Source organism: Cupressus sempervirens, chromosome 5 (assembly GCF_028749045.1).
Source record: "Cupressus sempervirens isolate cs-2001-9-10 chromosome 5, ASM2874904v1, whole genome shotgun sequence".
In the NCBI taxonomy this organism is placed as follows: Eukaryota; Viridiplantae; Streptophyta; class Pinopsida; order Cupressales; family Cupressaceae; genus Cupressus; species Cupressus sempervirens.
The window spans coordinates 437,647,087-437,666,586 of record NC_143122.1 but is presented as its reverse complement, the minus strand read 5'-3'; the positions used below and the strand labels follow the sequence as shown (position 1 = coordinate 437,666,586).

Below are 19,500 nucleotides of genomic sequence, written 5' to 3'. Positions count from 1 at the left end.
CTCACCAAACGGGCCCTAAGAATATTGAAGGTGGATTTTTTAGCCCTATCACTCATGGGGCAAATGAATTAGCATCCTCTGTGCAAGGAAAAGTCAAGAACAGGACACATTAAGCTAAGTGTGCACATGAGTAAAATAAATGATGGGGAAACTAAAAACAGAACAAAAGAATTAAATGCTACAGCTCGAAGTCTCCCAGGTATTTGATACAAGATATGACTTGTTAAATCATCCTAAAGATGGAAGACCACTATTAATTTTCATTCACAATATGAGCAACATGCAGTTCTGTCTGGAATATCCTCTATTTCTTTCCAATTTTCAATTCAGTGATGTAGTATTCTTTTGGAACTATCCATGGCTACACATTTGAATCCTTAGGTGCATCCTTTGAGCTCTCTAAATGTGCTTCTACATGACGAACAACACAAGAGTGTATGGAACTATCAGAAGTTGTCGCTGTCCCTAGAGGTTGTTGTGGTTGAAGTTGCTCCAAATAAACACAAGAAGTGGAATGTTTTCCAGAGAGCCCATTCTCCTCTGTCCATGCATAAGGGGCAGTCGGGGTCATCAACATTAATTTGGACTTATGTTTTTCCCTTGCCGCCTTCATCCAATGAAGAGAGTCTTTTCTTTCCCATTGCAGAGTTGTATACACCAGAGCTATAATCTTAGTAAAAACATGGCAAACCATGGCAAAATGAGCATGTACGATAAATTCCCAATCTTGTAGAATTTCCACTTGGATATTTCATTGGAACAAAGTTACTGCATTTTTTTGAGAAAAGAAAAATTGCAGACAAAATTTGAATTCTACTTTGAAGGTATAAAACAATAATTAGAAGACTTTTTATATCCGTTGTGCACTAAAGCAGCATACACTAGCAAACTTATCCCATGAAATCAGTGAGAAATGGTTGAATTGGTAATGAAAAATGAGGAAATTCCTTAACGCTCAACTCTTTGCCATAGGTATTCCCATAACCCAAACAATGAACCTTTTGTAATAGTCACTCTGGAGACTGATAAGGTTTATCATTTTGCTAGACAAACCCTAGAATGTACTTTTGCACCCAGTAAATATTGGTGACATCGAAAAACTAAATGAAAGTTTATTGAATGTCTGACCACTATTAGCAGCCACCAAACTTTTTGAACAAAAACCAACTGTCGATCCAATTTACTCTTACTAATTACAGCCACGTGAAAGTTGTTAGGGCCTTTTTGCTATATTCACTCAAGAGGAAAACTGTCCAAACACTTTACATTTACACATCATTTGAAATCTTCAAATCCGCCTTCAAAATAAGTTTTATAGACCATGCTTTTAAGGGTTTCCACATGTTGCAACCACGACATTCCATGAGATGTGCATTTCTTTGAGGTGTATGTTCTGCTCTTGAAGCAGGAAAGCTTTATGTTTGAAGCTTTTCAAAAGATATATACATTCAGTTTCTGGATTTGATTGTGTGAATAATTTTTATCATCAACGTTTTGAATCACACTACGTAATCCATCATCAGACTATTCAAGATATTTTAAAATATTTTAAGAACTTAAATGATTTATTGTAGAAATTTTATATTGTTTTATTTTGTACAAAAGAGTTTGAATACTAAATTACCATGTACCATGCAAACCGCAAACAAAGTCAATATTATTTGAAAGTTTAGAATTTACATAGCCATGAAGACCTTCAAACACAAAACCGTCGACATAGTTGTAATATGGCAAAATTCATAGCCTGTCACGCGAAACAGAGCTCCCCAGGCCGCTTCAAATTCTGGTATAAACACAGCGAAGATCATGCACGCTTCTGAAAAGATCTTGACAGCCAATCGCCTCCATCTCGAGCTTCAGATTCGTTAGGGTTTGCATCGCTTGTAAAGCTTTGCCATGTAAAGACTAGAAATAATGGCTTTCCGAGAATTCCCATTAATGTGTCTTATCGCAGTTTCTCGTCATGGCGGTGGATGACAGAGGCAAAACAAATAGATAACAGCGTGTCATGGCAGCAGGTAAGATTATCACGAAGCATCTGTGTCTCAGGGGAAGCAGTGTCCCCCAAATAGCTTGATGGCATTTCTCATCCACGTTTTGATCGCACGCTACTGAAACGTAAAGCATACTGAAGTAATGCATAACAAAATTTCAAGCAACATATAACTAGGAATTAAAAAAGAATGCGAAGTATAAACAGAGATACAAGAAAAGGAAAGGAAAAGAAAAAGAAACCTTGATCCTGTCTAGGTATATTGCTCATCCAAAGGCAATTCCAATCAAATTAACTTGATCCTGTCTAGGTGTATCGCCCATCAACTGCTTCTGCTTTATTTAAACGATATCAGAACTAATGTCAATGGCCTTCTGTCCGCCTTTATTATTCCCACTCTCGAGAGGCAACTGTACCTGTAGCGGTACTATCTATGTGGAGACCTGATCCGGAGCACACATAACCAAGCATATATCAAGATTCAATATGAATATACAATAATTTACAACAAACTTTTATCATTTTAACTTATACTTATATATATATATTGCCACATCGTTGTACACACATAGGAAAGCGAAATGTTTGTGTTGTCAAAGCGGACGGATGGGCAGCACACGGGCAAGGCAGGTCAAATGTGGGGCACTAGCTGAGGTACAAATTTTTGACTATTTAGCTAGTGCCAAAGTTGAATGGCTCACAAAGAGTCCACAACGAATCATGTCTTGTTGAGTGTAAGGCTACGACATCATAAGGGATGAGGGATGAGGCTGTGATTGTGCCTTGGGTGATTTTGATGGTGTGGATGCCCCTCAGTGCTTGACTCTAAATTGAAGAGGTTTCAGGCACGAGTGGATCCATATTGGATCCCTAATTCATCTTTTGTCTCTGTGGTGATCTTTGTTGGTTGGTAGCTCGTAGGCTTCGTGCCTCACAGGTTTGAACCCTTAATCCAAAAAGAAAAAGAAAAAGAACTAACTACTTGTTTTTTAATAAATGTATTGAACTAATTTATAAGAATCCTTACACAACCTCAAGAAGCTCAACAAGCTCACCCAAAGGGGTTGTTAGTTTTCTCAAGATTGTGAGATGTGAATGTGCTATCCTAAATACAATATTGAGTCTGAAGATTGAAAGGAAATGAAAGGATGTGAAAACTATGTTAAAAGATGAACACCTTCAAGAAATGACAATGGATGAATTTTAGAGAGAAGCCTTAGTCCATTACATATAATCGATCAGAGACACCTTTCATGAGTCAATTTGTTGTCAGCACAAGAAGTTATCTGTGTTTTCTGCATTTTCTCAAGCGAGAGAAAACATTGTGTTTTCACCATCGGGTAAAATGTCATTTCGTTGGAATATCTTTGGTCCATCTTGACAAAGAATTTTACTTGATAGCTCTAATGAGTAAAATTACATATAATCGATTAGAGATGTCTTTCATGAGCTAAGTTATATTTTTTGTCGGCACAAGAAGTGCATAGTGTTTTTTTGCATTTTTTCAAGTGGGCAAAAACATTGTGTTTTCACCATCGGGTAAAAATGGCTTCTCGTTTGGTCCATCCCAACAAACAACTTCACTCGATGGCTCTATCAAATAACATTTTTATTGTTTCTTTGATATTCTTAGGTGGGTGAAAAAAATTTGTGTTTTTACCTTAGGGCAAAATGGCTTATCATTCAAAGATTTTTGGTTGATACCAATGGATAATGTTACTTGAAAACTTTATTGAGTAACACTTTTGTTGTTTCTTTGACATTCTTAGGTAGGTGAAAACATTGTGTTTTTGTCATCATGTAAAATGACTTATCATTGGAAAATCCTTGTTCCATCCCGATAGGCAATGGTACTTGATAGCGCTATTTAGTAACATTTTTGTTGTTTCTGTGACATTATTAACTAAACAAAAACATGTGTTTTTGCCATCAGGTAAAATGGCTTATCATTGGAAGATCTTTCCTCCATCTTGACAGACAATGTTACTCCATAGCTCTTTTGAATCACATTACAAAAATTTAATGAAAGAAAAGATTGAAAAAAAAAAAAAATCAATAAAAATTTGAATGCACAAAGATTAAAAATAAAATTAAAAATCTATCTGCATCAATCAAATCAGATAGCTGTGACAAATCTTCTCTTCTAAAAATACACGTCTATATTCGTACTTGGTAAGCCTTTTCCTTTGGTTTACTTCATTTGGAATATGATATCTATACATGAATGGTTCTTTTTTCCACAAAGGGGACCACAATACATTGTTTCAACTCTAAACTAAAACGTAATGGTAGCATGTATGTAACATATGTCACTTCCATCCATTGTACATGCACTCTTGTCCTATTGTGGAAGTGTCCATACACTAGTACTTAGTCTATCAGTAACCCCATGTCCTCATGCAATTTCTAAACTTTGTTTGTGCTTTAAAATAAGCATTAAATTGTTCCCATGCAATTTTTTAATTAGCACAAAAGAAAATTTAAGAATCTTCTCCTATTATTGTGGTGTAGTAGTTGCTTAACAATTGAAAATAGGCTGTTGAAAAAATGGGGGGCTAAAGTTAAGTAGCTGTTGTATATTGAATAAGAGGCTAAGTGTCTTCATAGTTTTTCTTCCCGTTATTAAGAAATAATATATGTCTCTCCAAACCTATGTGCATATATTCAATTAGATAAAAAGAAAACATGTTTGAAAATTATAAGCAATAAAATAAGCAGAATTAATAATTTCATGGGGACACCTACTCCATGGAATATTCTTTAAAATGTGGAGCAGTGACTGCTAACCAAATTAAGCTTAGCAGTCGAATAGAGAAGACCTCCCCTAAATAGTAATATTTTTGGCAATTGTGCAATTAAATATTCAGGTATATATTTTTTATTTTTTATTATTAAGAAATACAGTATAGGATAAGTATTATTATAAATGAATTTTTTTATTTATTAATTTATATTTATATTTAGATATAGTAAATAATGATTTTTAAAAATCTGTATTAATATTTAATAGTTATATAGTTAGTTTAAATTATAATTCAATTATAGTATAATATCTTAATTATATTATAATATTATAATTGGAAGTTCAAAATTAAAATAAGTATCTTTATATTTAGTTTTTAAAGTATGAATTAATTTTTATTAACTATTTTTAATTCATTATTTTTAGAGTAACGCAAAAACAAGTTTTGAGGGGACTCGAAACCCCTTACAAAAGTGAAAGATAAATAAAAAGCATCACCACATTTTACAAGGACCTGAAATCTTAAGTTCACCATAAAACATCAAAAAACCAAGTTTTACATGAACCTGAAACCACAAGAGTAAATAAAATATATATACTAGTGTATAATTATTTTATATATAAATATTTATATAAATTAATTATATATTTTATAAAAAAATTATTTTTATTTTGATTATGATTGTTTTTGTTTAAATAGAATGAATTTTATTTTTAACAATACACTTTGGTTCTGTATTATATGGTATCTAAGAACAATTAATTGGCAAACCAACTTTAAGTAAATAAATACAGGTTAGTTGACTAGAATATTATTATTTTGAATAAATTTATATTGATTTAATTTTGAAAAAATTGTAAAAGTAAAAGAAACAATTTCAAGTATAAATATTACAATTGTCTAATAAAAAAAATTGTTATATCTATAACATAAGTCCAATATCAATTATGATTGATAGATGTACAATTTTTTCAAATCCATTCACAAGAATTATAAAAATTGTATTTTTTAATAAATTATAAGTCATCTTTAAAAAAAGTCGTTTTATTCTGAAAATTTCTATTTTATAGAAAAGTATTATTTTCCTATAAAATCGAAGTTTAATCTATTTATACTTATTTAATGAGAAATCAACTATATTAATAATTAAAGAATAAATTCTACATATTTCTTTGGCATGATCTATGATTTTGATGTATATTCATGTTCTTGTTCTATTCTAGAAAAAAAATAAAATTTTCACATGTCCTTTGTCACTGAGACTATTTATCACGAGTTTTTAAGGAGTCTCGAGGTATGCTTCTTTAAATGCTTATGAATACATTTAGGGAATACAAGTGGAATAGGCATATGTAAATTCTTAAAATTTTGAATTCTGTATTTGGATGCACCAAATCGAAATTGGAATAGGAAATGAAATAGGAATACATATTCCAATTTGGGCCAAAAAAAGAGCTTTTGTAATTTCACCTAAATAGGTGGAATTGGAATACGTATTCCTATTCCAATTTTATTTATTTTAGAAAACATAATTTTTTGGGTTTGTAAATTCCCCATCAAATTATGGTTGAACTAAACAGAGAATAGGAATATGTACCCCCATTTTCTATTCTAGAATAGATATTCCTATTCCCATATTTCTATTCTCGCAGCCAAATAGGCCCTAAAGGAAAGGGTCCGTTTGTTTGTCGGCATAGGAATAGAAAATTAGAATAGGAATGGAAATGTGGAATGGGAATGGAAAAGAGCAATCCCATTCTTGTTTGGTTACCCTGGTATTTGATTGGGAATATGTTACTCTTTTGTTTGGTTGTACAAAAATGAAATAGGAATAAGGTGAAGTTTTGTATTTTTAAAAATAGATATAATAAAAAAAAATGTTTTAAAAATTTTAAAAATTGAAAAAAAAAATTGAAAAATTAAAAAGAAGAAGAAGAAGTTTTAACCAAATTAAAAAAAAAAAATTTAAAAAAAAAAAAAAATCAAATTGGGAATAGGAATGGCCCATTCCAATAACAACTATTTTGTGGAATGGACATATGCTCATTTTAGGGGCCAAATTGGAATATATTTGCCTATTCCCTATTCCGATTTAGGGTACCAAACAAAGAAAACATTTCCTATTCCTATTCCAGCAAACAAACAAGGCCTTAGGGATTTTTATTTAGTCTTCTTTCAAAAGCCTTTTTTAATAGTCATATCTAGGTAATCTTAAATTTTATGTGGTGTTTTATAGAAGAAAATATGTATTTTTAAGTATCTTTGAAATACTAGAAATATGAGAAATCACTTACAAAGTTACAAGTTACAATATGATTTACAATTATGCAATGAAGACTTTAGAGTTGACTATATGCAAAATACATACAACTGGCCTAATTTTAACTCCTTAGCTTCTCATGAAATTTGATTGTATTTTTTAATTTATTATCTAGGCTATATCAATCATAATAGAAATAACAAATTATAAATCTCGTATATTAATTTTGTATCATATTTTAAAAAAAAGTTTATAGATTTTGTATATTTTTTGAAATTGTAAACCTAAAAAAGTTCATTCTCATTTATTTTAATGAGGGTGACAACCATGCAAATCATGCAATCACTAGAAAAGGTGAGGGATAAATGTGTTTGTTAAAAACACTCATTTGTAGAACCAAGTGTACTATTAAAAATAAAATTCATTCTATTAAATGTACTATATAATTCTCATATATGATTTTAGAAAACAACAATCATAATCAAAACAAAATTTTAAATTTATAAAAAATAAAATTAATTTATATAAAATAATGAAATACTAATACAATTAATGAATTTTTAAAATAGTCAATTAAAATCAATTCACGTTAAAAACAACTAAATATAAAGATATATATATATATATTTTTTGATTTTGAACTTCCAATTATAATATTATAATATAATTAAGATATTTCAATATAATTAAATAACCATTAAACCTAACTATATAACTGTAAAATATTAATAGAGATTAATAATACTCTTAAAAAATTATTATTTAATATATCTAAACACAAATATAAACTAATTTTTTAAAAATTATATAGTTCTATCTCATTGTGATACATCAAATTCTTCTCTTCTTTTACTATGAGTGCGGGTTAACCAACACTCTTGCTAAAGTGGAGGCTAAATGTACTATTTTAAATTAGAAGCACCTCAATTTAATGATAGCTAAATACCCATTTAATGTGATTTCGCCATTCTTTTGCATTCCTCCATTTTTCTTCTCTTTTTTACTAGGTAGAATTAGGGCATGACCTAATAAATCCTCTTTAAAGCTTCTATTTTCATAGCGTAAAGCTCAAGGTAGGATCTAACCACCTAGGTATTCCCTTTCCCTTATTCAATCACTCAAAATCTATTTTCCGCATCGTAATAGTCATATCTTGAATTCTCCACTTGATTTCTGGTATCCAAGACTTATTTCAAGACCTTGAGAGAATCCCAAGGGTTTTGGGCCCATGTTAGCAAGGATGCGGTGCATCCCAGACCTATTAGGAACATAGTGCATCCCTACTAGGCCAATCAGGGATGTAGAATGTCCCTTTCTAGGCCCTATTTTGGGTCCACTTCCCGAGTCATGTATCTGGATTGTTTTAGAGTGTTAACTGTAAGGTAAGTTGGTCTATGGGATAAAGTTAATTCTAAATGATTTTTGGGTTTAAGAGTTTTCATAGTTTTAGACCCATATCTGATGTTGTTTGTTGATTTGGAGAAGCATATCAAGTAGAAAATCAGATTATTTACTTCTAAGGCAAGTCTTCTAATTTCCTTCTTTATTTTAGCATATCTATTTTTTATATCTAATGTCTTAATTTCATTTCCTAGCTCTTATTACACTAGGGCTTCAAGGACTTTTGCATATTTTCCCTTATTGTAAAACCACTAGATTTTAGTTTGCATTAGTGCTCCTTTACCACTTGGTTAGCATTAATCTTTCTAGATATAGTCATTTTAGAATTGGGATTAAAAGGATCAATTTCCTTGACTCCTCCTTTGAGATGTGTTTGGTTATGTGATGAACTTAGGTTTAATTTTCTTGATTCACATTTCCACCCAAACAATTTGATTATGAGTTAAGAGTCAACAAAGATGAGTAACTTTGTGATGTTCCACTAGATTTCTATTTTAATGCTTGAATACTTGAACTTTGTGAATGCAAAAGGCTGAAAAATCTTCACTAAAGAGCAGAGCTTGAGTGCATTAATGAATTTCTTGACGAGATATGGATGAGATATGAAAATGAAACCTCCAAGTCACCTTATATATGAGTTTTCGAGCTAGAAAACAATACAAGCCAACTGGATAACATTCATTAACTAATAAAACCCTCGAATACTTTCGGGCCCCGATCAAAACCTGTCGGGGACTAGGTCAACTTGGGTTGACCTAGTCCGGGACTATGTCGACTTGGGAAGACTAGATGGACCTAGGTCGACCTAGTCTAGGAGGATAGGTCTTGGGTGCCACAGAGAGCCAAGGTAGATGCCAAAGAGATAATGTGTGAATATGGAAGAGAGGAGAAAAAGGAGGAAATAAAGAGCAAGCATGAGCATATCATTAGTTTGAAGAGGGAATCATTAAGAGGTGGAATCTTAATAGTCTTAAAAGGCAAGTGCATCCATTTTAAAATGGTACATTAAGCCCCCACTTTAGCAGGAGTATGAGTTTCCTCAAACTCATAATAAAGTAGATCAAGAGAAAAAGAGGAAATTTTATTATGACTAACGAGGAAAGAAATCATCAAGCCCCCAACAGACTTGAATCTTATCACGTCTTGATTCAAAATAAGAGAGACAAGCACTACAAAACAAAGGGATATATTTTCTTGCCCAATAAGGTTTGTGTACCTTATTGTGAACCAAACAAGGAAAAGGAACAAGGGAAGAACTAGGGGAAATTTCTCTACAAAAGGGGATGGCATTGAATAGCCTAGTAAGTGTGTCTGACATGCTAGTCAACCAATCAAAGATGAACCAAATGGTCTAGCAAGTGTGTGTGGCATGCTAGTGAGTCCATTAAGGGATTCTACTTCAAGGGAACTCCATGTCCCAAAAAGAAGATATCAAAAGGCAATCCGGGCATAAGGATGTGTGTGTTCTTATGGGATCAAGATTGTGCTTCCCAGACTATTAGGAGTCAAAAGAAGGGTAAAAAACAAGGATCATGCCTCCCAAACTATCAAAGTTTAGAGAAAGATCAAAAAAGAGACCAAGCTCCCAAGAACTATCTAGAATTCCATTAAACTAAAAAGGAAAATGCAAAAGGAGAGGATAAAAGGCATGAAATAACAATGCATAGATTTGGGTATACCTCAAAAATCATACCAAGCCACACACAAAATCTGTATTTGTATTTCATGGAAAGAGTATGAGTGGAGTGTATGCTCCCATGTTAAAGTGATTTCAAATGCCTTAATAGAAGCAATAACTTTAACGGAAGCGTACATGCATCCAAGAAAGAAAATATCCACTATGAGATGCCCCCAAGAGGAGAAACATATCAAGGGAAATGAGCAAGCACATGACAAAATATAGAGCACAAAAAGGGATCTACTAACTAAGGGGACAATAAGATCATATGATAACATGTAGTGTTATGTCAAGTATGAAAATGTCTTCATTCCCCAAAGGAAGTAGAACTAGGACACAATGGAGAAAAATACACAAAAGTGAGATGAAGGAGAGTCATTTTGGGCCAATAACATGGAGACCAAAAAGAATCAATGCTACCATATCATAAGAAACTAAGATGACTAAACAAGGCCACTGGTATGAACAATAGCACATGCACAACATGACATAGAAAGATATATAGAAGAAGAGATATACAAATAGAAGAATGTACACAATATGATGATCACTTTATCCCCTTGTGCTCAACAAAGCAATAAGGATCGTCTAAAGTAAAATAAAAAAGAAAATAGAAGCACAACATGAGAGAAACACAACACGAGAACACTAAAAACTACAATTATGGATGGAGTTCACGTCATTCGACTTGTGAGAGGAACCATATCCAAAATAATGAAAATCACAATGAGTTCTACGAAAGGACTTTGAGAGTCACTATGCTCATTACTAGGAGTGGTTGTAAGCTACATAGAAAAAATGTTAGGAAAATCACTATCCATACTAATTAAATCATCATCACTGTTATCATCTAAAATATCTTCCATATCTAGATTAATAGAATCTAAAATATGAACAAAATCATCATGTTTATCCAAATGCATAGTATTACCTTGTTGAACATCCTCGAAAGACACTCGTAGGGTGTGATTAAAGGAAGGTAAAGGTTGAGATGAAGACGTAGGTTGATAAGAAAGAGAACGAGCCTGAGCCTTAGCTCTAGCTTGATAGTTCTTGCGACGTTGATGAGAATGTTGATTATGAAAAATTTTATGAGGGATAGCAAAAAGATTAGGATCAACAACCATAGGTTCCATTGAAGAACATCTATGGGTTGAGATACAATATTAGAAGGAATAGATGTAGAAGATAAAATAGGTGCAGAAGTAGAAGGTGCAGATGAAGTAGGCAAGACAGGAAGAGGTAAACTACCCTTAGGAAGACTAAGATCCATAATCTTAGCTACTTTTTGTCATTGATAGTTTCTACAAAGATGACCATGATGAGTAGGTGAGTTTTTAGGATGAGATGGCCAATAAAAATCAATCTCAACATAATCTCTAAGATGTGATGGTTTAGAAAGAGAATGCTTAACAGTAACAATGAATCCATCACAAGGGAATTTAATACATTTATGAATAGGAGAAGCAATAACTCGCATGACAAAAAGCCATAGAATATCAAGCTTAACTTGAAATTGATCAGAAGTAGGAATAATAAAAAAGGTAGTAAAAATAGTTCTCTCTAAATTAGTAACATATAAAGTGATAGAACCTTGAGACTGGTAAAGAAAACCATTACAAGTTTGAATCCGTATAGGAGTTGAATCATAAGTATCTCTATGCAACCCTTTATTAAAAAGGTATTCTTTGGTGATAACATTCATAATAAAGGAAGGATCAACCAAAGTACCATGAGAAGGAATACGAGACACTCTAGTAGTGATGTAAAGAGGACCATTGGGTGCCTTAAATATATCTGACTAACTAAAGCTAATAATATGAGGTTTTTGTTGAGGATTAGGTGGAGAAGAAATCATAGATTGAGACTCTAACTCAACATGATTAACCACGTGACTCATCATAAGAAATATGGAAATTAGAAGAAGGTTGATTAATGAAATTCACTAAGTGTGAAGGCAAAGGATCAATGTAAATATGCAAATTCTGATTAGGTGGCCCAATAGAATTATTCATATGATTAACTTGAGAATCAACTAAAATAGCATTAGAATCAATAAGGTCTTGAATAACGTTCTTCAAACCATAATACTTTGAGTATCATGACCTGGTTGACGATGATATTGATAGAAAGCTTTAGGTGCTAGGATCAATAGGATGACTAGGAGGACAATTAAGAACATGAGCATGAATCAACTTAGTCATCACCTTAGACAAAGGTTTAGATAAGTCAGTATATTGATGATTAGGAAAAAATATAGAGGAAAAAGTAGTAACAAGAGCCATCAGAGTAGAGCACTTGAAACTACAACGTTTGAGGTTATTTTGTGATGGCAAACCATCACAATTGTGATGTCCAATCGTCGCCCTAGCAACAAACTCGCTTGTCAGCTCCCTTTAGAATTTTGTGGTTGCAAATTATGGTGGTGAGGGAATCCATTGTAATGGAGATGATAGACACAGTAGTAACTTGGAAGAAGGGAGGGACAAAAGTTCATGTTCACGATCTCAATTGCAACAACACTCCATCGTAATTACAATGGTTGGAACTTTGACTTTGTCATTGCAATTGCGACAACTGCGTTGTAGAAGCGATGGTTATCCATTGGAAATTATCATAGTAGTTACAACACTAATATGAAAACTGTGCTATGCAAAGGATGGATATCCGTCAGAACTGATCATTACTTTCAAGGGAGGTCCATCATAATTGCGATGACTAGTTGAATTATTAAAAAAAAAATTATTGCAAACATTTTGGTCAACATTGTTTGCAAGGTATGTTCATAGATTTCTACTGACCAGTTCTAAAGGATCTATCCTAAAAGAACCCCCCTTAATGTCTCCTCATCACATTGATTTGGGTCCAAAGTTTCCAAACTCTTTTCCAAAAGAAGTTCTAGTCTTGATAAAGAGAAACTTTCTCAACATCAAAAGAACACCAGAGTTATTTTTGTCAACGCAGATAGTGTTGACAATGATGGGATTGATGATGGCCACCATGTTTTTAAAGCCAAAAAAAGATGTGCAAGACATGACCAATGTACTCTCTTTCTTCATATCCACAGTTTCCCTCTTCTTCTTCTCTTCCAATGATGTAGTGCCAACCTTCATCTAGGAGCGCTTCATGTTCATAAGGGAGTCTTCATACAATGCATATAGAGTGCCCTCATATGTCATATCAGGCCTCATAACCTACCTTCCCTTTTTATTCATTCGGGTAAGGGCATAAAAGTTACATGAATATATCATATTGCAATGAAGATTTAACTACATAGTTTTTGATTAAGCTTATTGATATATGTTTGATAAGTAGCAATTCAAAATAAATTATATTTCATAAGAATGAATGGTACACTTAGAATTCTTCTTATCTATATAATATTCACAAAGCTAATGCATTCATCCTTTCTCAAAGGCCTCTCATCTCAATATTAGTCTAGAACTCAAGCCCCAAGTGTAGTGGGATGCTTGGCCTCTCAAAAGACCCAATGTTGCACCTTTGTGCACGTTGTGTAGATGCTATGAATCTTAAGTGTACCATCCATTCTCATAAAATTCGAGTTCTCGCAAATTAATGCTAATAAAACACAAATCAATGAATTTGACTCAAAAACTGCCCAAATGAATCATAATAGTAGCATCATAATTTAACTTGCTATGGAAAATATCTGGACCACATCACAAATTGATGCAAGAGCATTCTAAGTTGCCTTGTTATCCTACTTTTTTTTCTTCATTTTGCCAGTTATTGTTGAGTGCTAGTTATTGTCGAGTGCCAGTTATTGCCAAGTTCTATTTATTGTCGAGTTCTAGCTGCTATCGAGTTCCAGTTTCTGTCGAATTGTCTACTGTTGGCTAAGTGTTCCTTAATGTGTCAAGTGAGCCTGATATTTGTTGATGCTCAATTCCTTCTTTGATCGAGTTGTCTATGATTAGTTTCTAGTTTGAGCCGACCTTTAGATTTAATTTGGTTATATGTATTTAATGGTTGTTGCAAGCTGACTTGTGGCTTAAATATGTATTTAATGTAAGGTTTTATTTAATTTGTAGCTTGTTAGGTCGACTTGTGGCTTAGTTGGGTATAAGTAGGGGGTCCTATGGAGTCTCAAGTCATTATTCAGCATGGGATCTAGCATTTAGAAGATGGAGTAGTTGAGTGAGGAATTTTTCCTAAGTGCGTGGATAGAGCGCCAAATGTGAGGTAGTTTACACTAGGATCTTGGGTAAAGTTTTAGAAGAGCTAGTAATTGAGGCTTGGAAAACAAGGAGATTTCTTAGTGGCTTATAAGTACAAGTTTAGATCTTCCTTGGAGATTTATACCAGAGTGTGGATCTGGACTAGCTAGGGTTTGGGTTGGATCTTGAGGATCTTGCATAACTATTGCTTTCTTTGTATCTGGTCATAATTGCGAAGGCCTTACAGCCCAACATTGCATGTAATCAATTATTTTATGAATATAGTGTTGTGGATTGGTATTAGATCTTATATCTTGTATTATGTTTCTATTGTGTAGTTATTTGCTAGGGGATAGGACATCTCTTTTGGGGATGCTCCTACCTTGCACTGCATCGGGCGGTATTAGAGCATAGTTGTTCCTGAGTGTGTAGACAAATTGCCAAAGTTGAGGTAGTTTTCACTGGGACCTTGTGTTGAGAGAAGTAGATATGAGAAGATCTTGAACTATTGGTAGATTGATCTTTCTGGAGTCCTAGATCTCTTAGTTGTGAGGTGGCAGATCGTGGTTCTAACTTACAATTCCAGAGGACTTGCAGATGGTTTAAATGTTGCGAAGATGGAAATTTGATCTTGTTGTGGGCAATAAGATTGGTGATGATGAGATTTTGGCATGTGTTGGTAATGTTGATGTGGATTTGGTTTTGAATCTACATGTTGGTGTTGTGGATGTGGAGTTTGATGTTTTTGTCACTGAGATCGATTTTGGTGATAAGTTGCAGACCCTATTTGTGGGTTAGATTGTTGTTCAGTTTATTCTTGTGGGCAAATATGTTGATTGGTTATTTGAGGATTTGCAAAGGAGGAATTGGTTGATGGACATGTTCATTTTCTTGGCTTTATGGATTGACAAGCCTTGGGTGAAGATGAAGTGGAAGTCTAGTTTTCATGGAGAAACAAAGTGTGGGACACACTTTTCTTTGTACCCTTGGAGTCTAATGCAAGAGCATCATGGGTTACCTTGTTATCTTGCTTATTTTTATTCATTCTACTAGTTATTGCCAAGTGCAAGTTACTACAGAGTTCTAGTTGCTGCCGAGTTGTAGTTGCTATTGAGTTCCAGTTTTTGCCAAGCTATCCAATGTTGGTCAAGTGTTCCTTCATGTGTCGACTGAGCCTGATGTTTGTTGATGCTGAGTTTCTTCTCTGACTGAATTTTCTGTGATCAGTTTCTAGTTTGAGCTTACTTTTGCATTTAATTTGGTTATATGTATTTAATGGTTGTTGCAAGCTAACTTGTGGCTTAAATATGTATTTAATTTAAGTGTTTATTTAATTTCTAACTTTTTAGGCCAACTTGTGGCTTAGTTGGGTATAAGTAGGGGGTCTTGTGGAGTCTTGATTCATTATTCAGTGTGGGATCCAACATTTAGAAGATGGAGAAGCTGAGTGAGCAAAGTTTTCCTAAGTGTGTGGACAGAGCATCGAATGTGAGGTAGTTTAAACTTGGATCTTGGGTAAAGTTCGAGACAAGCTAGTAGCTGAGGCTTGGAAAATAAGAAGATTTCTTGGTGGCTTGCAAGTACAAGTTTAGATATTCCTTGGAGATTTCTACTAGAGTGTGGATCTAGACTAGCTAGGGTTTGGGGTGGATCTTGAGGATTTTGCAAAACTATTACTTGCTTTGTATTTGGTCATAACCGAGAAGGCCTTACAACCTGACACATTGCATGTAATTAGTTATTTTATGAATAAAGTGTTGTGAATTGGTATAAGATCTTATATCTTGTGTTGTTTTTTTGTTGTGTAGTTATTTGCTGGGGGCTAGGACATCTCCTTTGGGGATTCTCTTGCCTTGCAGTGCATCACATATATATTTTCAAGTTGTACTCAAGCTAAAAAGAAGAAAAGTTACCAAAAGTGACGAATGGTATGTTGGAAATGATTGAAAAGATCATGAGGAAGATTGTTGGAATGATCATATGGAATTGGTAAAGAATGTTCTCAATCATTGTTTTGTCATTAATGACAAACTTGCTATTTGCAGGAATGACAATTGCTTTAGTGATCCAAATACTATCAATTGGTTGATTGACAAGGAGGCAATCAATAAGATGTAACTAGAACACCTAGAGAAAGGTTGAAGTTATGATTGTGTAATGAAGTAGAAGGATCAGTTAAGCCATTGATGAAAAAGTGTATTGATGATATACTCTATGACACAGAGAATGGGCACACTGAAACATATCAAAGATGTAACGTTTTAGCTAAGTCATTCGTAAAGACTAACTAAGTTCATTAGAAGAGAGAGCCAAGCAAGTTAGTAGGTGCTGAACAGATTCCTAGTTGAAGCCGAGAAAGTTCAACTTCACAATCAAGTGCCGAGCAGAAACAAGTGCCGAGCAGAATCAAGTGCCGAGCAGAAACAAGTGCCGAGTAGAATCAAGTGCCAAGCAGAATCAAGTGCTGAGCAAGAATCAAGTGCCGAGTAACACAGAGATGCCGAACATTAGTAAACCAATAGTGCCGAGTTGCTGCATTATTTCAAAAACCAAAGATTCGCCAAAACTAAGCCGACAAGGTGGTTATCTTGAATTCTATGAATTAAATAGAAGATAAAAATGATGAGCTGGTGGCACAGAACACCATGTAAAACGTTTTTGGAGAATACAACTGGACTCTAGATGAAGTTTTCTAGATAAGAGCAAGATATGGGGTAGATACATTATATCTTACCTAATCCATTTGAAACCCTAAAATTGGAGAGGGAGAATCGAGCGACAAAGGCAATCCAGATTTCTATTTAAGGAGTAATAAGGCTACGAAGCAAAGTGAGAAGAGAGGTGCTAAGGAGTAAGAAAGCACAATTACTCTGCTTCAATAGATGACCATAGATATGATTGCATTGGTATGATGAGTAAGAAGACTCAAGTAGATGAAGCTTGAGATGACAAGCTGTCAGAGCTGAAGTGATTAAAGCCAAGCAATGGATTGAGTTGAAGTGTGATCTAAAATCTACAAGATATTTTGTAAGTTGTATCAGATCAAAAAACCATTATTGTTACTCTCCAGCAATTGTAACAAATAGTTTAAATCCTATGGACTTAGGTTGGTTTAATAGCCATGTTGTAAATCCTTTAATAGGGTGACATTCCAAGTGAATGTTCTAAAGTCCTTTGATCAGGCCCATTCCTAACAGTATGGTGAAATCCTCTAACAAGGTCACATTTAACAGTGTGTTGTAAGCCTTTAATAGGGCATGCTTTTAACAGAGCATCACTTTAGAAGAGTGAAAATCAAGTAGCATGTTACTGGTGGTTTTTTCCAAATTGGGTTTCCACATAAATCACTGTGTCATGTGTTGATCTTGCATGTTTTATTCCTGCGTATTGATTTATTGTAATTTGCTAGGATGATTAATTTAAGTTGGATGAATGAAAAGTTTATGGGCTCATTATAAGTTGTGAAAAAGTATTATTAGGGCATTTGGACCTTGGATAACTAATTCCACCCCCCCCCCCCCCCCCCCCCCCCCCCCCCCCCCCCCCCCCCCCACCCCCCCTCTCAGTTATTCTAAAGACTTCTAACAATTGGTATTAAAGCCAAATTGTTGATTCAGTTTAAAGGGACTATAAGCAGGAAAGATCAAAATGCCTAAGAGAGAAGTCCCCAAGCTCAACAAAGACAACTTTGTTGCATGGCAAAGTTTGATGAAGCTACATCTTGGAGCCATAGGAGATTATGCCCAAAATTCAATTGTTACCAAACATGTTGATCTAATTGGTACTCTTACTGCAGAAGATTTGAAAAATAAACAGAAACACAATCAGACAATGCTGGAAATTGCTTCTGCACTCAATTATGCTAAATTTGATGATATCAAAGGATGTGACACTGCATTCAAAATGTGGAAAGCCCTATCAGACATCTATGGAGGAGATCAGAATGTCCAAAGAGCAAAAAGAGGAAGCCTCAGAGGAAAGTTTGATGATATGAAAATGGAGGAAAATGAGAATGTTGCTCAGTATGGTGCAAGAATAAAGGAAGTGGTAAGTGCAATAAGATGTTTTAGTGGTCAATTGGATGAAGATACTGTTAATAGTTAGTTCTTAAGAACCTTGCTCCCTATTTATGCTATTAGAGTATCAGCAATACAAGAACTAAGATGTGTACCAAGAAACAATCTAAGTTTTGAAGGAATAGTGGATAGACTCACTGCATTTGAGTTATCTAACTTTGACAACTACAGACTTGAGAATGTTGAATCTGCTTTCAAGGCCAAGCTCTCACTGAAAGATGCTGAATAGGTGAAATCAAAGAAAGGAAGAAAAATGAAATATGTATCCAGTGACAGTAGCACTGATGAGGAAGATGTGGAACAATTGGAAGATTTCACAGAGGCAAAGGAAAATTCAAAGGTAAGATGCCTATCATTTGTTTCAATTACAATGAAGTAGGACATATTGCTACAAGGTGTACACAGAAAAATGATTACAAGGAAGGCAACAAATACAAATATAGAAGAGAAGATGATAAGAGAGATTACAAAGACAAAGGCAAGAAGTGTTATATTGCTGAAGAAAATTCTGATGACAATGATGATGAAGTTGTTTATGTAGCCATGAAGGACCAATCTGATGAAGAAGAACCTACAACATTGGTAACATGCATGAACAAAAATGACAGGTGGATCATAGACAGTGGATGCTCACATCACATGATAGGAGACAAAAGTAAGTTTGTTAACTTTACTCAGTATGATGGAAATAGTGTTAGATTTGGTAATGATGCTCCATGTCAAATAAAAGGAAAAGGTTCCATTAAGGTCACTGAACAAATTTCATGTGATAATGCATACTATGTTGAAGGATTAAACTACAATTTGCTGAGTGTCTCATAGTTAGGCAATATAGGATGCAAAGTAGAATTTGGAAACAAAATTGCAAAAATCTATGGTACCAATGGTAAATTGATAGGAAAATAAGATCAAACAAGAAGTAATCTGTTTTACCTTGATATGGATGATGTCTCTTGTTTTGTTGCAAAATTTGATAATGAATGGTTATGGCACAAAAGGCTATGTCATGTCAACTTTGACAATCTGGTCAATATCAGTAAAATGAAAAAAGTCAGAGGTTTACCAAAATTGAAAAAGCCTGATAATATCATGTGCAAACAATGTCAGCTAGGAAAGATGACAAAGTCAAGTTTCAAAAGTAAGAACTATACATCTAAAGAAGTACTTGAG

At 33.9% G+C, this 19,500-nt stretch overlaps 1 pseudogene; it reads right to left on the bottom strand.

Annotated features, from left to right (window-relative positions):
* Positions 1 to 1,935: 1,935 nt before the first annotated feature.
* The window catches only part of LOC149556658 (magnesium transporter MRS2-4-like), a 73,295-nt pseudogene continuing 55,730 nt past the window's right edge, over positions 1,936 to 19,500 (bottom strand).